This window comes from Cimex lectularius, unplaced genomic scaffold (genome assembly GCF_000648675.2).
Source record: "Cimex lectularius strain Harlan isolate CLEC.00 unplaced genomic scaffold, Clec_2.1 scaffold159, whole genome shotgun sequence".
NCBI lineage: Eukaryota > Metazoa > Arthropoda > Insecta > Hemiptera > Cimicidae > Cimex > Cimex lectularius.
Window position 1 is genome coordinate 1,249,726 of NW_019392864.1, and position 19,938 is coordinate 1,269,663.

Here is a 19,938-nt window from a genome sequence, read left to right on the forward strand (position 1 = left end):
TATTTAAGGATTGTTATTGGGTTTTTCGAGCACAGGAGAGGTAGGACTAGTTTCAGATGGTTCAAAATAGTGCAATTTGGGATGGTTATCGCTAACTTAGTTATGACCTTTGATGATTTTGATAGTTGTAGCTATGGATGATAATACTTTCAGAATGTTAGGGCCAAACCTAAGTTTGGTTTAACCAGAAGGCATTGTATTTAAGGATTGTTATTGGGTTTTTTCGAGCAGGCGAGAGGTAGAATTAGTTTCAGATGGTTCCAAACAGTGCAATTTGGGATATTTATGGACTTAGTAATGATCTTTGAGGATTTTGGATAATTGTAGCTGTAGATGGTAATACTTTAAGATGTTTGATTTGGTTTAGTCAGAAGCCATTGTATTTAAGGATTAAAAGGTTGGTTGAGAATGACCTGTAATGGTTTCTGAAGTCGGAGAATCGATTTGGGCCATGGATTTAACGGTATTTCAAAGGGTTGAAGATGGTTAGGGTCATTTTGAGATGGTTGTGAATATCAGTTGATAGTTAAAAAATAATTATGTATATACTTTATGATATACAGACAAATGAGCACATACACACTTTGTCCGTTGTTATTTTGTTGTAGTCTCTTTGGCATTTTCGTGTAGTCGAATACGAACAATAGGTTTAGGTGCTGAATCAACAAGTGGGCCGGTGGGCCGTCCTTGACCCAAAGACTCCTCCCACAAGCCGGCTGGAACTTAATTCCAGTAAAAAGGGACGGCAAAGCGATATCCAACGGACCCTTCAACCCTTCAACGGATCTCTTGGCCAGAATCCGTATAACAACTGAACAGATCGTGGGCCTCCTTAACCTCCGGGCAGATAAATCTTAAGAACGTATTAAAAATCATTTTTCCTCAAGCCATCTTTTATATTTTTGACTTAAATAAAACTAATGGGATTTTCAGCTTAACAGGCGAAAAAAATCGATTTGATCCCACCAAACTACATCGTTCAAGGACTACCTCCCAGTTAAATAGATCTATTCTCTGCTGCGTCGAATTCCATTGAAGATGATGTAAAATGATTTATTTATTGATTAGCGATCTCGTTAATTTGAGATTTTTTTTGTCTTTTTTGAGGTGAAGCACGTACTGATGACCAAGTCCATAACTGCGGTGTTGCAGCTTCTTCTCCGATATCACCAAACCAGATAAGTTTATTGATCCAATATATTTCAAGTCCGACTAAACGGGATTCTTCACCATTGTTCGACTAAATGATGCAAATCATGCAATGCGTATGTGTAATGCTTGGTTGTTGACAGTCGCTCCGTCAAAATCTAAAGGCTTCCATTATGTGATTATTCTAAAATTGATCCTATTTGGTTAGTTGGCCTTACTATTGCCTATAGATTAAGATATCTCTTCTATCTGAGGCTATAGATAGATAGATAGATAACATGCTTTATTTACATTAAACAGAAGCATTACATAATATACATTAAAAGCTTACATGGATGCTTATCCGTCTGCCGGAAGTTGGCTGTTCTTTTTCAGGCGAGCGAAAAATAAAAAATAAACAAACAATACAAGTTAAACAATTATGACTCGGTATTATAATAGTATAATTGCACTATCTATTATCTATCTTTCGACCTCTCCATATCCATGATATTTAACAGATCAAGCAGCTCAGACCTGGAAAGCGATGTATAGCCTAGATACAGGATACGGAGTTCAGACAGTATGGGACACTGGGCAACAAAATGAAAGATATCTTCCCTAACTCTTAGGTTACAGAGCGTGCACAAGAAATTTCCGTCGTCTTCCTTCCATGGCACAGAATTGAGGAACACTTGCTCGCATCTGAGTTTAAGAAGCCATCGAAGAGTCGGAAGTTTTATAGACCCACTAGCTTGAACATTTAGGTTAAAAGTTTCCTTAGAGAGAAGATACCTGTTGGAGACCTGAGCCCGATGCTCACAACTCACACGATGTTGATCACGTACGCACAAAAGTTTCATGGTATAATTGGGCCAACTCGAGAGGTTTTCTAAACAAAAAGAAAAAACCGCAACCATATTGAGAAGCTAAAGTATTCCATTGCCGAAACCAGGAACCATTAGATTTAATAACCTCGAGAGCAGTAATTTTGGAGATTCGGGCAACAGGCCCTTAGTACCCTTAAAACAAATGAAAAATGCAGGGAAAGCGTAAAAAGAAAAATTTTATCCACTGCCGTCTCTCTATAAAGCATATAGTTTGGAGTAGAATTAGGCAGCGAAAAGATCTTCCTAATAAAAAAACGTTGCACTCTTTCTATCACTTCATAATCCTGGAACCCCACACCTGGCCTGCATAACACAAAATAGAACGGCACACTGCACCTTGTACTTAGATTCTGGGCCAAAATGTAACACCATGTTCTATTCAAAGCAACCTTCGCCACTGAAGCTTTGGATTTTAGATGAGGGGTAAAAGAGAGTCTGGAAGGACAACTCCAAGATATTTATATTGGTTAACCACATCAACCCTCTCACCCTGAAAAAACCAAAGCTCGGACTTGACAGGCCTGCCTCCTCTTCTAAACACCATTATCTTTGATTTAGCCAGGTTGACAGTGAGATTCCATTGATCACAGTATGATTCCAGGAGACTAATATTTTTCTGCACCCCAGTAATACTATCTGTTATCAAGATCGTCAGCATACATTAAATTCTTAAAAATTGTACCACTAACACGGACACCAAAATCCAAGCTAGACGGGAGATCATCCAAGAATAAGGAAAAGAGTAAAGGGCTTAGAACACATCCTTGTCTCACAGCACAAGATACCTCAAAAAATTCGGAAATACCTCCTGATCCCATGACCGCACTCTTAGTCTGTGAGAAAATTGCCTTCACGATAAAACTAACTAATAAACTAACTAGATACTCCCAAATTACCGAGTTTCAGAAAGAGGGCTCTTCTATCAACACAATCGAAAGCCGCCCTGAAATCGACAAAGAAACTTCTTTAGTTTTGAAAATGACAAATTAACAAGATTATGAAGAATGAATAAACTGTCAGAAGTGGAGAAGCCCTTACGGAAGCCTGAAATTCACTTAGAAGATTGTTAGAAGACACAAAATATTCCAGTCGCCTCAGGAGCATTCCCGAAAATATTTTTGAAACTGCGTCTAAGCAAGAAATTCCTCTATAGTTAGATGGAATGTCCACATCCCCATTCTTAAAGAGAGGAAATATAATTGACCTACTAAAGGAGGAACAACACCTGATTCGTAAATAAAATTAAACAAGGAAAGGAGGCGTTCTAAAAAACAGTCTGGAGCATTTTGGTAAAATTCGTAGGGAATCGAGTCAAGACCTGGGGTTTTGTTCGACTTGAGGCTAACCAGTACCGCTTTTAATTCCGCGAATGTGAAGGAGGCATCTAGCGCCTCATTCCAAATCGGGGGTTCAGCAAAGGAAATTGATGTCTTCAGGGGCGGGTTAAGTGAGGCGCCGAAATGAGAAACCCAGGAATCTAATGTAATATCTGAGCCACAAATAAAATCCTTGCTTTTGTATAAGTTGACCAATCTCCAAAACTCGCTAGCATCCTTTGTGAGAGAGAACCGATCAACAACCAAGGCAAAAAATTGTTTTCTTTTGTTAACACAGAGAGTTTTATATTTTTCATTAGCAAAAAGATCATTTCTTCTAATAATGCTTGAGTTTGTACTGCGGAAGAGATTTAGATTTCGAGACGCATAGAATGTCCTATAATAATAGATATCTATATTTAATATATAAATCATCAGGTGAGTTTGTTCCTGAGACCTATCTTATAATGTGTTTATAGGTCGTGGTAGGGAGTTTTTCGGGATTTTAACTTTTCCGACCAAATGTGAGATAGTAGATCCGTAAGTTTAGCCTTTTGAAGAGTGTTGTGGGAAAATCACGTTCCGAATCATGACGGAATTGGGCGTGGGCCAACGGGGGAGGGAAGGGGTTTTTCGGGTCGTCTCTTATGTGGTTAAACACCCCCATCGCTGAATACCGTATTTATTTCATTTCCTTCTAGACGTTATTTCAGTTTTGAAAAAAATCATCAAAGTGAACCGCGAACTGCAGCGGGCACGGGTGATCCGGCCCGGAGGACCTCCTAGCAAGGCGGTGTCGATCTCGATCGGGTTTATTGAGCAACTGCTCTAACGTGAAGAAACATAGGGGTAAAAATTGAATTTTTTTCGACCCGGAATTTTACATTCTAGCTTTTATCAAAGCGTTACACCAACGGGTAAAAATAGTAAAGCCGAGCCGTCCAGAATTAACGAACTGGCTCGTCAACCGGTGAACAGAGTTGGTTCTATTTTCGGCCCTCTTAAAATTTTGATCAATCAGGAATGATTTTTCTGGGTTTTTTCCTTTAGTCTTTGTAATTTATGCTCGCTTAAAAGACCCCGTACCAAGGGCAAATAGAGGAAAGCATTATTCAGGAACTTCAAGGCAGGAACAATCGGATCCCGAAACGGAAAAAGCCTTCAGAATTTATTTAATAATTTATTAAATAACCTTGGTTTATACCTAGACTCTCGCTTAATATAATCGCCATACATGACTGAAACGTCAAGACCTACCATCGGGACTCTCGCATGACACAATCACGCTAATAAGTACGTTCACTCTCAACACAACCCTTCCACATATTAGGCAACTAACCTAATTGAGGGTCGATGGTGTACTCGATATTCCGCCATCGAGACTCTTGCGTGACACAATCACGCTAATAAGTACATTTACTCCCAACCCAACTTTTACACATATTATACAACTAACCTAATTGAGAGTCGATGGGGGTAATCAATCGATATTCCGCCATCGGCACTCTCACTTAGCACATTCACGCTAATGAATACATTTACTCTCAACACAACTTTTATACATATTATACAACTAACCTAATGGAGAGTCGATGGGGGTAATCGATATTCCGCCATCGGCACTCTCACTTAGCACATTCACGCTAATAAATACATTTACTCTCAACACAACTTTTACTAACCTAATGGAGAGTCGATGGGGGTAATCGATATTCCGCCATCGGCACTCTCACTTAGCACATTCACGCTAATAAATACATTTACTCTCAACCCAACTTTTACACATATTATACAACTAACCTAATTGAGGGTCGATGGGTACTCGATATTCTTCCATCGGTACTCTCACATGACACAGTCACGCTAATAAGTACGTTCAATCTCAACACAACACTTCCACATATTATATAACTAACCTAATTGAGGGTCGATGGGGTACTCGATATTCCGCCATCGGCACAGTCACTCTAATAAATACATTTACTCGCAAAACAACCTTTACACATATTATACAACTAACCTAATTAAGGGTCGTTGAGAATAAACTAAAGTAAAAGTGGGGAAAAGGCGACAACGGCATAAGGTTCAAATTTTTTTTCGAAAAACAAGAACAATGATAACTCCGTATTGAACAGAGATTACCATCTGGTACACCAAACTAAATACTGTATTTAGATACCAAAATGACTTTAGTTTTGGAGTATTCACTTAAGCTTCACTACTCCTTATTGTGAAAGTTGTGATGTCCCGATACTAGATGTATTTATTAGCGTGAATGTGTGATGTGAAAGGGCCGATGACGAGTTGTGTTCATAGTGAATGTACGTATTAGCGTGAATGTGTGATATGAGTGGGTCGATAGCGGAATATTTTCAACCCACTCACATCACACATTCACCCTAATAAATACATTCACTCTCAACACAACTTTTACACATATTATACAACTAACATAATTGAGGGTCGATGAGTACTTGATATTCCGCCATCGGCACAATCGCATGACACAGTCACGCTAATATATACATTCACTCTCAAAACAGCCTTTACAAATATTATACAAGTTCATAATTCGGATATTTCCCCAAATCTCTTTTAATAACCGAAGATTTCAACTGCCATTCCGAATCCTTCGGTTCATCTATCACGAGCAGAAAGGGCATCAATTAATTAATTTAAATAATGGAAGATGTACATTAGTGCCATGACCTGTACAGAAACTCAGACATTTATTTTATCATAATTAGCAGTAGTGTGGCATGGAAGTGTTTGATAACCCCCATGAGGTCCGACCTTAACCCGATAAATTTTTACAAATGCATCTCCGCAGGAAGAAAACTGCCAGAAGAAATACGGCATAGTTAATATAAAACACGGAATTAATCACGGATATGAACAGAGCCGAGCTATTCCTAAAATAAAAATTCTTTAATTTGGTGTACTCTGGATTTAGCCGAAAATCGAAACCTTAGTGGAGTGCGGAATGTGCTCAAGACTTAGCTTTTGATACATTTCAGTTTCAGGGGTTCGAGCAGAGGACAGAAACTGCAACAGGTTATTTAGAAAAATAAATCTAAATCGTTGACAAAAATATACTCACAGAAACATTTACGACTGGTAATGGACACATGGGATCGAGACTTCGTGCGTAATCTCTATCCCCCAGGGGCTAATAACACTCCACGACCTCCAGAAGCTTCGATACAGGGCAATCATTACACCTAACCTTCATTCAGCCACGACTAAAATCGTTAATCGATCACCCTTACTGCCCCAAGGGCTAAAAATGCATATTGTCTATGCAATGCATGTCCGTGGCTGTCTTTCTTAAATAATAAGTGCAACAGTGGAGTGTTATCCCCAGAGTGGAAGTTATCCCTCATTAAAACCAGTTAAAAGTGCTAAATCCTACAGAGATGTCGTTCTCAACCTTGCATTGCAGAAAACGCTAGTTACTGGTCAAATCCAGACTACTGGTTACTAGAAAAGTACCGTAGTCCCAGGGTATTTCGGAAAGATAAGTTTGTAACTGAAGCCCATGTACTGTTGGTATTCGACATCCAACAAAACCTCACAGTACCATGGCTATATATTTTGGGATTACTGCTACGACTTAGCCCTTTTGACATGCTGGGGCGAAAAATAATAAACATGCGAATGTAGCGTTCAATATCTTCTTTAAGGTCTTTACTAGGTGAAAGAAGGACAAAAGTGTTGGAATCACCAAGCTTTCGGCAACATTATGTTGCCATCATCAGGGCCTATTTATTAAGAAAATATACATAATTAATATACATTTTTACAATCAACAATCAAAAACATCAGTGCATACTTTCCCAAGAAAGAAGAGAAAAATTTTCTCATCGGAAAAAAACTAATGCAATGGTTTAGGTTATGAAGCACATGGCCAGCATTCGGTTATATATGGTGAACAAGCCATCTATGCAAAGTAAAATTAATGAGTAATTATGACATTAATGATTGACAAAAAATAATAACTTAATATATACAATAACCTTATGATTCTTCCTTCTTGAAGGTGGGATAATAGGTCATCTCAAAAAACCACAACCAGTTTCTATCCACAACGTTTCGGATTTATTTTAATCCTTCCTCAGGTGAGTTAACGCAATGGTTAAAAAAGTGTTCGTCAGTCATTAATATTTTATAACAACTTATTTTAAAAAACCTAAGGATGGATTGATACAGTTAGTGAAGGCTACCAGGCTCTGTGCACACCTCATTATGCGCCCTCTAACGGTCGCCACCTTTTTGTTTCGTTTTTTATAAATTTCCATTAATCCCGCAAATGTTGAGGTGAAACCCAGTTCGTCATCATTTAAATTGCAGGCACTCCTCGTTAAATGGATGTATGCCTTTTCCAACAGGAGTCTTCTCTCAAAGCCAACCTCTCGACCCAAGATCTCAGGGGAGTCCAACTTGAAAAAATGACCTCGTTTGACCATGAAAGGACAACCCTGTGGTTACATACAATCTAATCTGTGTTGGTTCATTCTAATGTGAATTTTTTGCTTTGTTTTATAAAATTTTGTATACATAATTTTAAACAAGTTTTAAATTCTAGTCATTAATGTAATAATGATAATATAATGTATTTACTGGTTTTAATACAATAGCTAGTAAGAACAAAAACAGTTGGACTTGTAAATGTGTGAATTATTAGTGAGGTAATTTATTTTATATAAAAAAATGTTATTGCATATATTTAGTTATTATTTTTTGTCAATCATTAATGTCATAATTACTCATTAATTTTACTTTACATAGATGGCTTGTTCACCATATATAACCGAATGCTGGCCATGTGCTTCATAACCTAAACCATGGCATTAGTTTTTTCCGATGAGAAAAATTTTTCTCTTCTTTCTTGGAGTATGCACTGATGTTTTTGATTGTTGATTGTACAAATGTATATTAATTATGTATATTTTCTTAATAAATAGGCCCTGATGATGGCAACATAATGTTGCGGAAAGCTTGGTGATTCCAACACTTTTGTCCTTCTTTCACCTAGTAAAGACCTTAAAGAAGATATTGAACATTGATTATGTGCAGGTCAATGTACAAACATCTTTTTTTTAAACATGGGAATATTTGAGACTTTTTGCGACTCTCTTTCCAATCGGGGGGGTCACTGTTAAGTCCTAGGTTGGCTTTGCAGGGATTTCAACATAGAAGGATCCTTAGCCACCTCCTCTACGTGGCTGAATGGTTCTACTTCCAAGTTAGCCCACTTTTTTTTTTATTACCCATCCACCTCCTAAAGGAGACCCCATACCGGCGGACCACGGCCACTAAACTACTTCAAATGGGATGCAAGTTTAGGAGATCTTATTGTGCTTAACGTCTTCCTTCGACCTTGCCCTGAAAGGGAAGACCCAAGGAAGAAAGGAAATATTTTTCTTATTATTAATTTATCTAATCTAATAGGTAACCCTTGCTGGTTAATCCTTTTGAATACACTTTCTAATAAAGAAAGGGTACAAGGAGTAAGTAAAAAGGAAGAAAGAAAAAACCAGTCAGGTACTTTATCGACTATAGCTCGGCTAACAGGCTTGAGGACCTCAAAGGTCCTCTTTTCTTTGACTAGTTCGTTGGGGGTCGGTGGCCAAGTATGGCGGAAGAGGAGCTTTAGATGTTCCCTCGCACTCTCAAAGAGGGGGCAGTTGTATGTTGGACACTGTCATCAACTCCACAGTCGGGACACAGTGGACTGTTGGCTCTACGGAATCAGTGCAGCTAAGCGTTGAAATTTCCGTGACCTGTCATTATTTGTGTGATCCAGAAATCTGGTTGAAACCACTTTGCTCTTGCTCGGTCCTCAATACTGGGTACAAACTCGTGGGTTAACCTTCCCTTGGTGCTTCTGTCCCATCTTTCCTGCCACGAGTTGTCTATCCGAACTGTAAGGATCTCCCGGATCTGCTTTCTAGGTGCAGTTCGTAGCGTTTCCCTATCTGACGCATCCAAATTTACCATTGTTGGCTCCTTTCCATCTCTTAGCTGCCGGATTGCAATTCTACTGTGGAGGACAATGTCTATTGGTGCAGCGGAAGCAAGGACTTGGAGGGCGTGAGTAGGGGCTGCCCTATAAGCTTAGCTTGCTTATGATATTAATCGCCTACACTTCTGATGAGGAAGAGCATCGGTAAATGTTCTCAGTGAAGCTTTACGAAACTTGTCCGAGTGGCGTTTAATTAGTGGACTATCTTTCTCTCCGCACAGAAATCCAAAATATTGACCTAACTTTTGGACTGGTCGATTTTAGTATATTATAGTCAGATCTAACGAAAGTGAAATTATATTTTTTTAAAAGACCAAACTGTAATATACCGAAATCGACTACTCAAATTAAATCACACAAAAGAAAACATTAATGTTTTATCACTTGTATTGTAGGTTGTTCAACAATATACTACAGAATTAAATTTTCTTTATTAATAGTATAACATGAGTTCTCTTCATTCTTAATTACTTTCACATACATGGACTTTCAACAATGTGTGGTTGGGTACACTGGATATACAATTCTGGATATACAAATACAATTAATTCTTCAGAGGACTGACGTCATGATGTAGAAAATGTTCTGTTAATAAAGAAATTATGAAACTGCCAAGCTTTCGACTTATTTTAAAGTCATCATCAGAGCAAAAATATTATTAATTCCAAACATTTTAGTCCTCCGAGCCAGATTTAAAAATAATTCCCCTCCCTTTAACATTTATTATTTCTCTCTTTCTCTCTCTCTCTCTCTCTCTCTCTCTCTCTCTCTCTCTCTCTCCCCTCTCTATAATACATACATTAATATATATTTTATCTCTCTATTTTATCTATTTGTTGTATTTTATTCATCTGTCAATTTCAAATGTTTTGGTCCTCCGGGCCGGAATTTGAAAAATTGTTCACTCCCATTAACATTTATTATTTCTCTCTCTCTCTCTCTCTCTCTCTCTCTCTCTCTCTCTCTCTCATTCTCCCTCTCTTCTCCTCGCCCCTCTCCCTTTCCTTCTCCATAATACATACTTCAACATATATTTTATCTCTCTTTTGGTTGTATTTATCCAACTGTCAATTTCAAATATTTTGGTCCTCCGTGCAAGGATTTGAAAAATTATCTCATTATCAAATCATTTATACTCTATTTTATTTTTCATCTGTCTGTGTATTTACATATTGATTTATTAATTACAAACAGTTTGGTCCTCAGGGCCGGATTGAAAAAATAATTCACTCCCATTAACATTTATTCTCTCTCTCTCACTCTGTCTCTCTCTCTCTCCCCGCAGTTCTCTCTCTCTCTCTCTCTCTCTCTCTCTCCCCGCAGTTCTCTATCTCTCTCTCTCTCTCTCTGTCTGTCTCTTTCTCTCTTTTCTCTCTTCCCCTTCCACTCCATATTATATAAATCAATATATGTTTTTATTATTTGTTTTTATTATCCCTTTTTGTTGTATTGCAAATAGTTTGGTCCGCCGGGACGGATTAAAAAAAAATAGTTCACTCCTATTAACATTTATTCTCTCTCTCTCTCTTTCTCTTTCTCTCTTTTCTCCCTTCATCTCCCACTCCGTATTACATACATCAATATGTTTTTATTATTTGTTTTTATTATCTTTTTTTGTTGTGTTTATCAAACTATCAATTTCAAATATTTTGATCTTCCGGGCAAGGATTTGAAAAATAATCTCATTATCATATCATTTATATTCTATTTTATTTTTCATCTGTCTTTACATATTGATTTATTAATCCCAAATAGTTTGGTCTTCCGGGACGGATTAAAAAAAATAGTTTACTCCTATTAACATTTATTTTCTCTTTCTCTCTCTCTATCTCTCTCTTCCTCTTCCTCTCCATATTACATACATCAATATATGTTTTTATTATTTATTTTGTTTTTATTATCTATTTTTGTCTGTCAATTTACATATTGATTTATTAATTCCAAATAGTTTGGTCCTCCGGGATGGATTAAAAAAAATAGTACACTCCCATTCACAGTTATTATCTTCTCTCTCTCTCTCTCTCTCTCTCTCTCTCTCTCTCCCTCTCTCTCTTTGTCTCTCTCTCTCGCTCTCTCTCTCTCTCTCAAAAAAAAAAAAAAAAAAAACGTTCTGTTAATAAAGGAAGTTTCTTCCTACATTACATTCTTCAACAATGTACAGTGCAATGATAGAATTGTAGAGTAAAACAGCAAAAAGATCTAAATATTATTGTTAAAAAAATAGTTGAAAATTAATTAGTAAATAACATGTAATAAAAAATCAAACACAATCTAAGTAAGCAAACCTGCCAAAATCAATTAGCACTCTGGATCAAGTTATGGTCTTTAAGAAGAACGCAAATTTAGCTGCTACTGCCAAGCTTTCGGCTTATTTTAAAGTCATCATCAGGGCAAAAACCACCTTAAATATGTCTACAGATTGACATATTTAAGTGTTTATAGGCTATCTTAAATTTCCCGAAGTCCGACTCAGTCCCAGCATTGCCACGGACTAAAACAGATTTTTTTTTCTTCTTTTTTTCCCTTTTTTCTGCGTACTGTTACAACCTTGGCAATGTTGGGAATGAGTCGGTCTTCGAGGAAATTTGAGATCGCCTGTAAAAACTTAAATATGTCAATCTGTAGACATATTGAAGGTTGTTTTTGCTCTGATGATGACTTTAAAATAAGTCAAAATATAGTTGCAACTAAATTTGCGTTCTTCTTCAAGCCATACCTTGCTCCAGAGTGTTCCTGAGTGAAAAAGTGGTCGATACTTTTAATACTGAAAAATCAATTAATTAGAATAAAACTGTAATAGACCAGAATCTATCTCGACCGAGGAAACTGTTGCTTTTTAAAGTCTGCCACCCATGAATATATATTAAAAAAAATTAAATCATTTTCAATTGCATGTAAAAGTTTGAAACTTTCTGGAGTAAATTTGCTGGCAGGATGAATTCTCCGGAAAACGTTTTCCCGGCGGCCCGGTTTTCACCCAAAGGCGAACGCCCCCGGATGAATCGATAGATCCCTTGTCGACAAGACAATTACGCTTGGGTCCAACAGCCCGCTTTAATTATACTATCTTATTGTATACAAGAGACCGGGAGTGTAAAGAAAATGTAAAAAATAGCGCGGCCTAGCGGATCCAAAACAGAAAACCGAGCTATTTCGAGTGAGGATTTAAACATATTTTTGGTTTTTTTTGTAGCCTTCTGGGTTTTGTTGTCCGTAGCTGGCTGGCAGATGTGGACGACATGTGCGCAGGAAGTGTCTGTAGTGACTCCTCCTAGCTTCTTCTCGGGAGGAATGCCTGCCGATTCGCATTCAGGTCCAGCCCTCGGGCGCGTTTATGACATGTGTTCATTGTTCACAAGACGGACACCGTTACGGATAGATCGGACCGGGTTCGGAATACCAATTGTCTACCCTACATAGAAGTATGGGAGAAAACATGCAAAGCACAGGATGATTGCAGTGACACGCGACTCGGACCGTAGGTCGATTGTGAAATTTAAAATTCTACCCATGGGCTGCGTGCAAGAGGAAAAGGAATTCCAGGGCAGGTAGCAAATGGCTTAAATCTGCCGATTCGTTATCTCAAGAATTCTCGGGTGGTGCCTCACCTAGAGACATGCGTGAAAAGCGAGACTTACCCTGTCGTTAAGAGCGTCATGTAAAAGTTCGCTGTTTGCCGTTTGAAAGTCCGCACCGGTCTGCTCTCTATGTGCGAGGGGGTAGCCCCGACTTAAATCAAGCCCCATTCATCCCCTATGAAGCAGGGGCGGATAAACCCTAATCGCATATGTCGCTTTTAAACAGAGCGGATCGATTGTTTCACGGGTAAGCTAGCGGTTCGAATTTGGACTTGACAAAAGCCTTAGCCGGCCGAAATTCGCCATTTTGAAGTGGCGACACACGAAAGAAAATTGAAACAACTAATAATCAACCATAAAATAAGAACCTATTAAAACACACACGCTTACCTTTCTCTTTCGCTCTCCCTCTCTCTCTCTCCCCATCGTACATCATATCAATATAAATTTTATCTCTTTTTGTTGGGTTTAATCCATCTGTCAATTTCAAATATTTTGGTCCTCCGGGCCGGAATTTAAAAAACTATATCTCACTCTCGAATCATTTATACTTTTACTTTGTTTATTTTTCGTCTGCCGATCAATCTACATATTGATTTATTAATTACAAATAGTTTGGTCCTCCGGGCCGGATTTAAAAAAATAGAAATGATAAATGGTGGAGTGAATGTGTTGATCAATCTTTTGGAAAAGTTAGTTCCTACTCACAGTTAGTTGTTTTCAGCGATCCGGATTTCAACATTAGAGCTCATCATCAGGTTGAAGGAATTTACAACCATTTCTCTCGACGTGAATTGTAACAGTGAACTCGCCTAACCCCCGCCAACGCGGGAATGAACCTTTTTTAATAATCCGGCCCGGAGGACCAAACTATTTGGAATTAATGAACTAATAAAACTGTATAAATTAGCAATCACCCACCCGCTTTCTTCTCACTCTCTCTCTTTCTCCCTCTAATACATATATCGATATATATTTTATATCTCTTTTTGCTGGATTTGATCCATCTGTCAATTTCAAATATTTTGGTCGTCCGGGCCGGAATTTGAACAATGAGATCCTACACCCAAATCATTTATAATTTATTTTTCATCTGTCTGTCAATCTACATATTAGTTTATTAATTTCAAACAGTTCGGTCCTCCGGGCCGGATTAAAAAATAGGCCACTCCCATTGTCACATTATCATTTATACTCTCTTTCTCTATCTATCATTCTCTTTCTCTCTCTCTCCCTCCCTCTCACTCTCTCTTTCTCCGTGTGAGAGTGTGTGTGTGTGTGTGTGTGTGTGTGTGTGTGTGTGCTGCTATCCTTCTATCACTCACACCTATAATCTAGAGTTTTGTAGGATCTATCCACTGCCTGTCCTCCAGCTCGCTGTCTCCCTCTCGTTTTCTCTCACTCTCTCTCTCTCCCTCTCTAATACAACAATACACACTTTACATCTCTTTTTGTTGTATTTTATCCATATGCCAATTTCAAATATTTTGGTCTTCCGGACCCGAATTTAAAACATTATAATTCACTCCCAAATTATTTAGACTTTATTTTTTTAACTGTCTATCAATCTACATATTGATTTATTAATTTCAAATAGTTTGGTCCTCCGGGCCGGATTATAAAAACTAGTTCACTCCCATTAACAGTTATTATCTTTCTTCTCTCTCTCTCTCTCTCTCTCTCTCTCTCTCTCGTATTCATTTATTTCTCTAAATAAATAAAATAACCGCATTCGTTCATTTTCTTCTTATTTCTCACTCTTTTCCCAGTCGCACATGCATGAAGAACTTTAAGAATTAGATCAATTATCCAAGAAGAAACTGTAATATAAAATTATTTTGATCACACTAAAAAAATCGAAAAACTCATCATCATGATCGATACAATAAAAGTATATCACAAATCAGAAAGAAGAATACTGTAACTAATTGTAATCGATGATTCGAGGAGAATTTGAAATTTTTTCATTTTTTTTTTTCAAGCAAAAATATTTCTACCTGGTATTAGAAATCTTTGATATATTATATTTTAATCATTAGAAGAATTTTACATTTTTTAAATTTATGCTTATCTTATTATTTTTTTGTAATTTGACATTATTTTGAGTATAATTATATAAATGGACCATTTTGAATCTGTAAATTTACGTTTTTTAATATTTAAATCAACATAAAATAAATAATATTAAAACAAAAAAATAAGATAAGCATAATTTTTTTTGTAAATCATTGTATATTTCCTGTTGTAATCATGAAAATGTTTTTATAAAAAAAAATTTATAGTTGCTCAAGATGGGTATAATCCCGAAACGTCCATTTAAAAAAATAAAAGCGACATTTAATAAAATAACAGCGATTTTAAAAAAATCATTAATTAATTTGAAAAAGCCAGCGTTAAAAACACTTATATAATAAAAAAAATCCTCCAAAGAAAAATGAATATTTTAAATTCAATTGTTCAAAACGAAACTGTTAAAACTATACATCAATTACACCAGAGGAATATAACACAAAAGGAAACTTTAACAGTCCTTACATCAATCATAAAAGAAAACCGACTCTTTGTACCTTAGAATAAATAAAGCACAATGAAACGTTAATATCTGTAATTAAACACACAAAATGTAATATCAAAACATTAATTAAAAATCATGAAATCGTGATATCTGAAAATAAATCAAACACAATGGAATGTCAATTATTATTTTGAATCAATCAACCACATCTAAACCTCTTACTGAAGTAATAACGCGAAATCAGTTATGGGCAAGAAAACAATTATCTCAGCATCAATTACACCAAATGAAACTGCAATATGACAATATCACTGAAATCACAGAAAATGCAGTAATAAAAAACGGCTGGGTCAAAATCAGTGAGAAGTAATGAAACGTCCATAATGCCGAATGAATCCGCCGTATAATCTCAAACAATCATATATCAGAAACAGTAACTCATAAAGAAACTGCAATATTTTAAAAGGAATTCCACACAAGGAAACATTAATATCTAAGAATGAACCAACCACGATAAACTATAATATTTCAGACCTAATCAACACACACACACACACACTCTCTCTTCCTCTCCCTCTCCATAATAAACACATCAGTATATATTTTTAATCTCTTTTTGTTGGGTTTGATCCATCGGTCAATTTCAAATATTTTGGTCCTCCGGGCCGGAATTGGGAAAACGATATCTCACTCCCAAATCATTTATACTCTATTTCATTTTTCATCTATCAATCTACATATTAATTTATTAATTCCAAAATTTGGTCTTCCGGGCCGGATTAAAAAAATAGTTCTCTCCCATTAACATTTATTCTCTCTCTCTCTCTCTCTCTCTCTCTCTCTCTCTCTCTCTCTCTCTCCCTTCCTCCCTTTCTCTTTCTCTCTTTTCTCCCTTCCTCTCCCTCTCCATAATACATACTTCAACATTTTATCTCTCTTTTTGTTGTGTTTATCCAACTGTCAATTTCAAATATTATTTCAAATATTTTGGTCCTCCGGGCAAGGAATTGAAAATTTATCTCATTATCAAATAATTTAGGCTCCATTTTATTTTTCATTTTTCTGTGTATTTACATATTGATTTATTAATTCCAAATAGTTTGGTCCACCGGGACGGATTAAAAAAAATAGTTCACTCCTATTAACATTTATTCTCTCTCTCTCTCTCTCTCTCTCNTTGTTGAGTTTATCCAACTATGAATTTAAAATATTTTGATCCTCCGTGCCAGGATTTCAAAAATTATCTCATTATCAAATCATTTATATTCTATTTTATATTTCATCTGTCTTTACATATTGATTTATTAATCCCAAATAGTTTGGTCCTCCGGGACGGATTAAAAAAAATAGTTCCTCCTATTAACATTTATTCTCTCTCTCTCTATCTCTCTCTCTCTCTCTCTCTCTCTCTCTCTCTCTCTCTCTCCCTCCCTCTCTCCCTCTATTTATCTGTCTATCTACCTATCTATGTACATCCCTCTCACCTACACACACAAACAGATCGTAGAACAGCTGTTTTAGACTGATCACACCTGGGTTTTAATTGATTTAATATATAATTATTATCGTACTATCTTCCAGACACTCGAGAACGCGTGTATAGTCAAGATTTTCATTTAATTGACTTTAAAAAGCGGGAACAAGGCGTGTTCACAGGAAGTCTCGTTTTCTCGAGAGCGAGAGATCCACTCGCGCGTGTAAAAACGCGCACTGATAAACTGGCTAAGAGAGAGTGTGTCAAATTTGCCTAGATTTGAACAAAACACATATTGGGCGCTCTTCCGCGTCGCACAAATCGTAAAACAATTTCGAGTGTTTCAAGGCGATCCGGTTAAGAAACGTTTCAACGAGAATCCGACGTTTTCCAGGCCCATCGTAGATTTTTCTCTGTTCCTTTTCAACAATTAAACTCCATTAATGATATTAATATTTACTTCGGCATTATATTTATTTCAGCTCGACTTGTGACTCGAACACTTTGTTATTGTATATTTCACGTCTTAAAAGAGTTCGGGGCTTTGTACAATCGCCCAAAAGAGAAAAAGGCTGGCCGTGGAAGGAAAGGAAAGGCTATAAATCAAATACGGCCCTTATGCCCGGTGGTGGGCGTAGATGAGAAAGTACCAACCTAGTCAATGGCATCCAATTGGCGTCGATCCTTTGAAAATATCACACGTCACAGCACATGAATAAAAACTTATTTTTGGACGTCGGCGGGCGTCGTCGAGTCCCGTCCGGCTTCCCTTTCGCGACTGAGGTCTTCACTTTATCAGGGACCGGGAGCGCCATGGCCCGCCCCGGGTGGGGGACCGGGACGAGAGGGAGGAGAGCCCACGGCCGCGGCCGAGAAGCGAGATCGAACGGACCGAACACGACCAGAGAAATGTACTAAAGAGAAAACACCCCTTAACATTTATTGTTTATTATTTCTTATAATTGTTGAACTTTTTCGATTATGATTACTACAATCCTAAGAACATCCGAGAAAAACATGGGGGAGAGTCTTTAAGAAAGAGAAAGTGAAAAAGTAATTGCTATCTATGTTTCTCTACAGAAAAAGAGAGAAAGAAGACGGGAGAGTGAAAAATAGAGGGGGCGTAGCAGGAAAGGAGAGAGAGACGTGATGAATATGATAATGAATGCATTATTTATAAATCAAACAAGAGATCAATTTAAGGACCATTTTAACGTGAAATAAAATGTCCATGTTAATTAACTCTTCTAACAAGTTATTAAACATTAATTACTAAAAGAACATAATTTTTGTTGTCAGTGCGTTACATTTATTTGTTTACATTGATTTATATAAGTCAGTGTGAGTGTGTGTGTGTGTGTGAGAGAGAGAGGGAGAGAGAGAGAGAGAATAAACTGTAATGGAGTGAACTATTTTTTTAATCCGGCCCGGAGGACCAAACTGTTTGGAATTAATAAACTAATATGTAGATTGACAGACAGATGAAAAATAAAGAATAAATGATTTGGGAGTGAGATATAATTTTCCAAATTCCGGCCCAGAAGAACAAATTATTGGAAATTGACAGATGGTTAAAACACAATAAAAAAAGATGTAAAGTGTACATTGTTGTATTACGGAGATAGAGAGAATAAATGTTAATGGGAGTGAACTTCTTTTTTAATCCGGCCCGGAGGGCCAAACTGGTTGGAATTAATAAATCAATACGGAGATTGACAGACAGATGAAAAATAAAGTATAAATGATTTGGGAGTGAGTTATAATTTTTCAAATTCGGGCCGGAAGACCAAAATATTTGAAATTGATAGATGGATAAAACACAAAAAAAAAAATAAAGTGTATGTTGTTGTATTATGGAGAGAGTGAAAGAGAGGGAGAGAGAGAGAGAGAATAAAAGTTAATGGGAGTGAACTTTTTTTAACAGGCCCGGAGGATCAAACTGTTTGGAATTAATAAATCAATAAGGAGATTGACAGACAGATGAAAAATTAAGTATAAATGATTTGGGAGTGAGATATAACTGTTTAAATTTCGGGCCGCACGATCAAAATATTTGAAATTGATAAAAGGATAAAACACAACAAAAAGCGATATAAAGGGCATTTTGTTGTATTATGGAGATAGAAAGAGAGAGAGAGAGAGAGAGAGAGAGAGAGAGAGAGAGAGAGTAAACCATAATGAGAGTGAACTATTTTTTTAATCCGGCCCGGAGGACCAAACTGTTTGGAATTAATAAATGAATATGTAGATTGACAGACAGATGAAAAATAAAGTATAAATGATTTGGGAGTGAGTTATAATCTTTCAAATTCGGGCCGGAAGACCAAAATATTTGAAATAGATATATAGATAAAACACAACAAAAAGAGATATAAAGTGTATATTGTTGTATTATGGAGAGAGAGAATAAATGTTTATGGAAGTGAACATTTTTAATCCGGCCCGGAGGGCCAAACTGGTTGAGAATAATAAATAAATACGTAGATTGACAGATAGATGAAAAATAAAGTATAAATTATTTTGGAGTTATATATAATTTTGCAAATTCCGGCCTAGAAGACCAAAATATTTTTAAATTGACAGATGGATAAAACACGACAAAAAAAAGATATAAAGTGTATATTGTACTGATGTACTATGGAGAGAGAGAGAGAAAGAGAGAGATAATGAATGAGAATGAGAGTGGATTATTTTTTTAATCCGGCCCGGAGGACCAAACTATTTGGAATTTATATATCAATATGTAGATTGATAAACAGATTAAAAATAAAATAAAGTATGAATAATTTGGTAGTGAGATATAATTTTTCAAATAGAGAGAGAGAGAGAGAGAGAAAAGATAGATAGCTAGATATAGGATCTGAGAAAGAAAGTAAAACGAGTTGGTTGGGAAAAAGGTATACAGAAGAGAATAAGTATACAACGAGGTAGAAATGGGGTAGATAAGAAGAAATGAAGAGAGGAAGACTAGTAGGGTGAAATAGTGAAAGAGAAAGAGAAAGAAGGATAATA

General features: G+C 36.6%; 1 protein-coding gene across 2 annotated transcripts in view; it reads right to left on the minus strand.

Annotated features, from left to right (window-relative positions):
• LOC106663169 overlaps nucleotides 1-17,706 on the minus strand; it is a 52,783-nt gene extending 35,077 nt beyond the window's left edge. For both annotated transcript variants that reach the window (XM_014387796.2, XM_014387792.2), the window contains exon 1: nucleotides 17,581-17,706. The gene's annotated coding sequence lies outside the window, so the exon portion shown is untranslated. The remainder of the gene's footprint in view (nucleotides 1-17,580) is intronic.
• Between the last annotated feature and the right edge of the window lie 2,232 nt (nucleotides 17,707-19,938).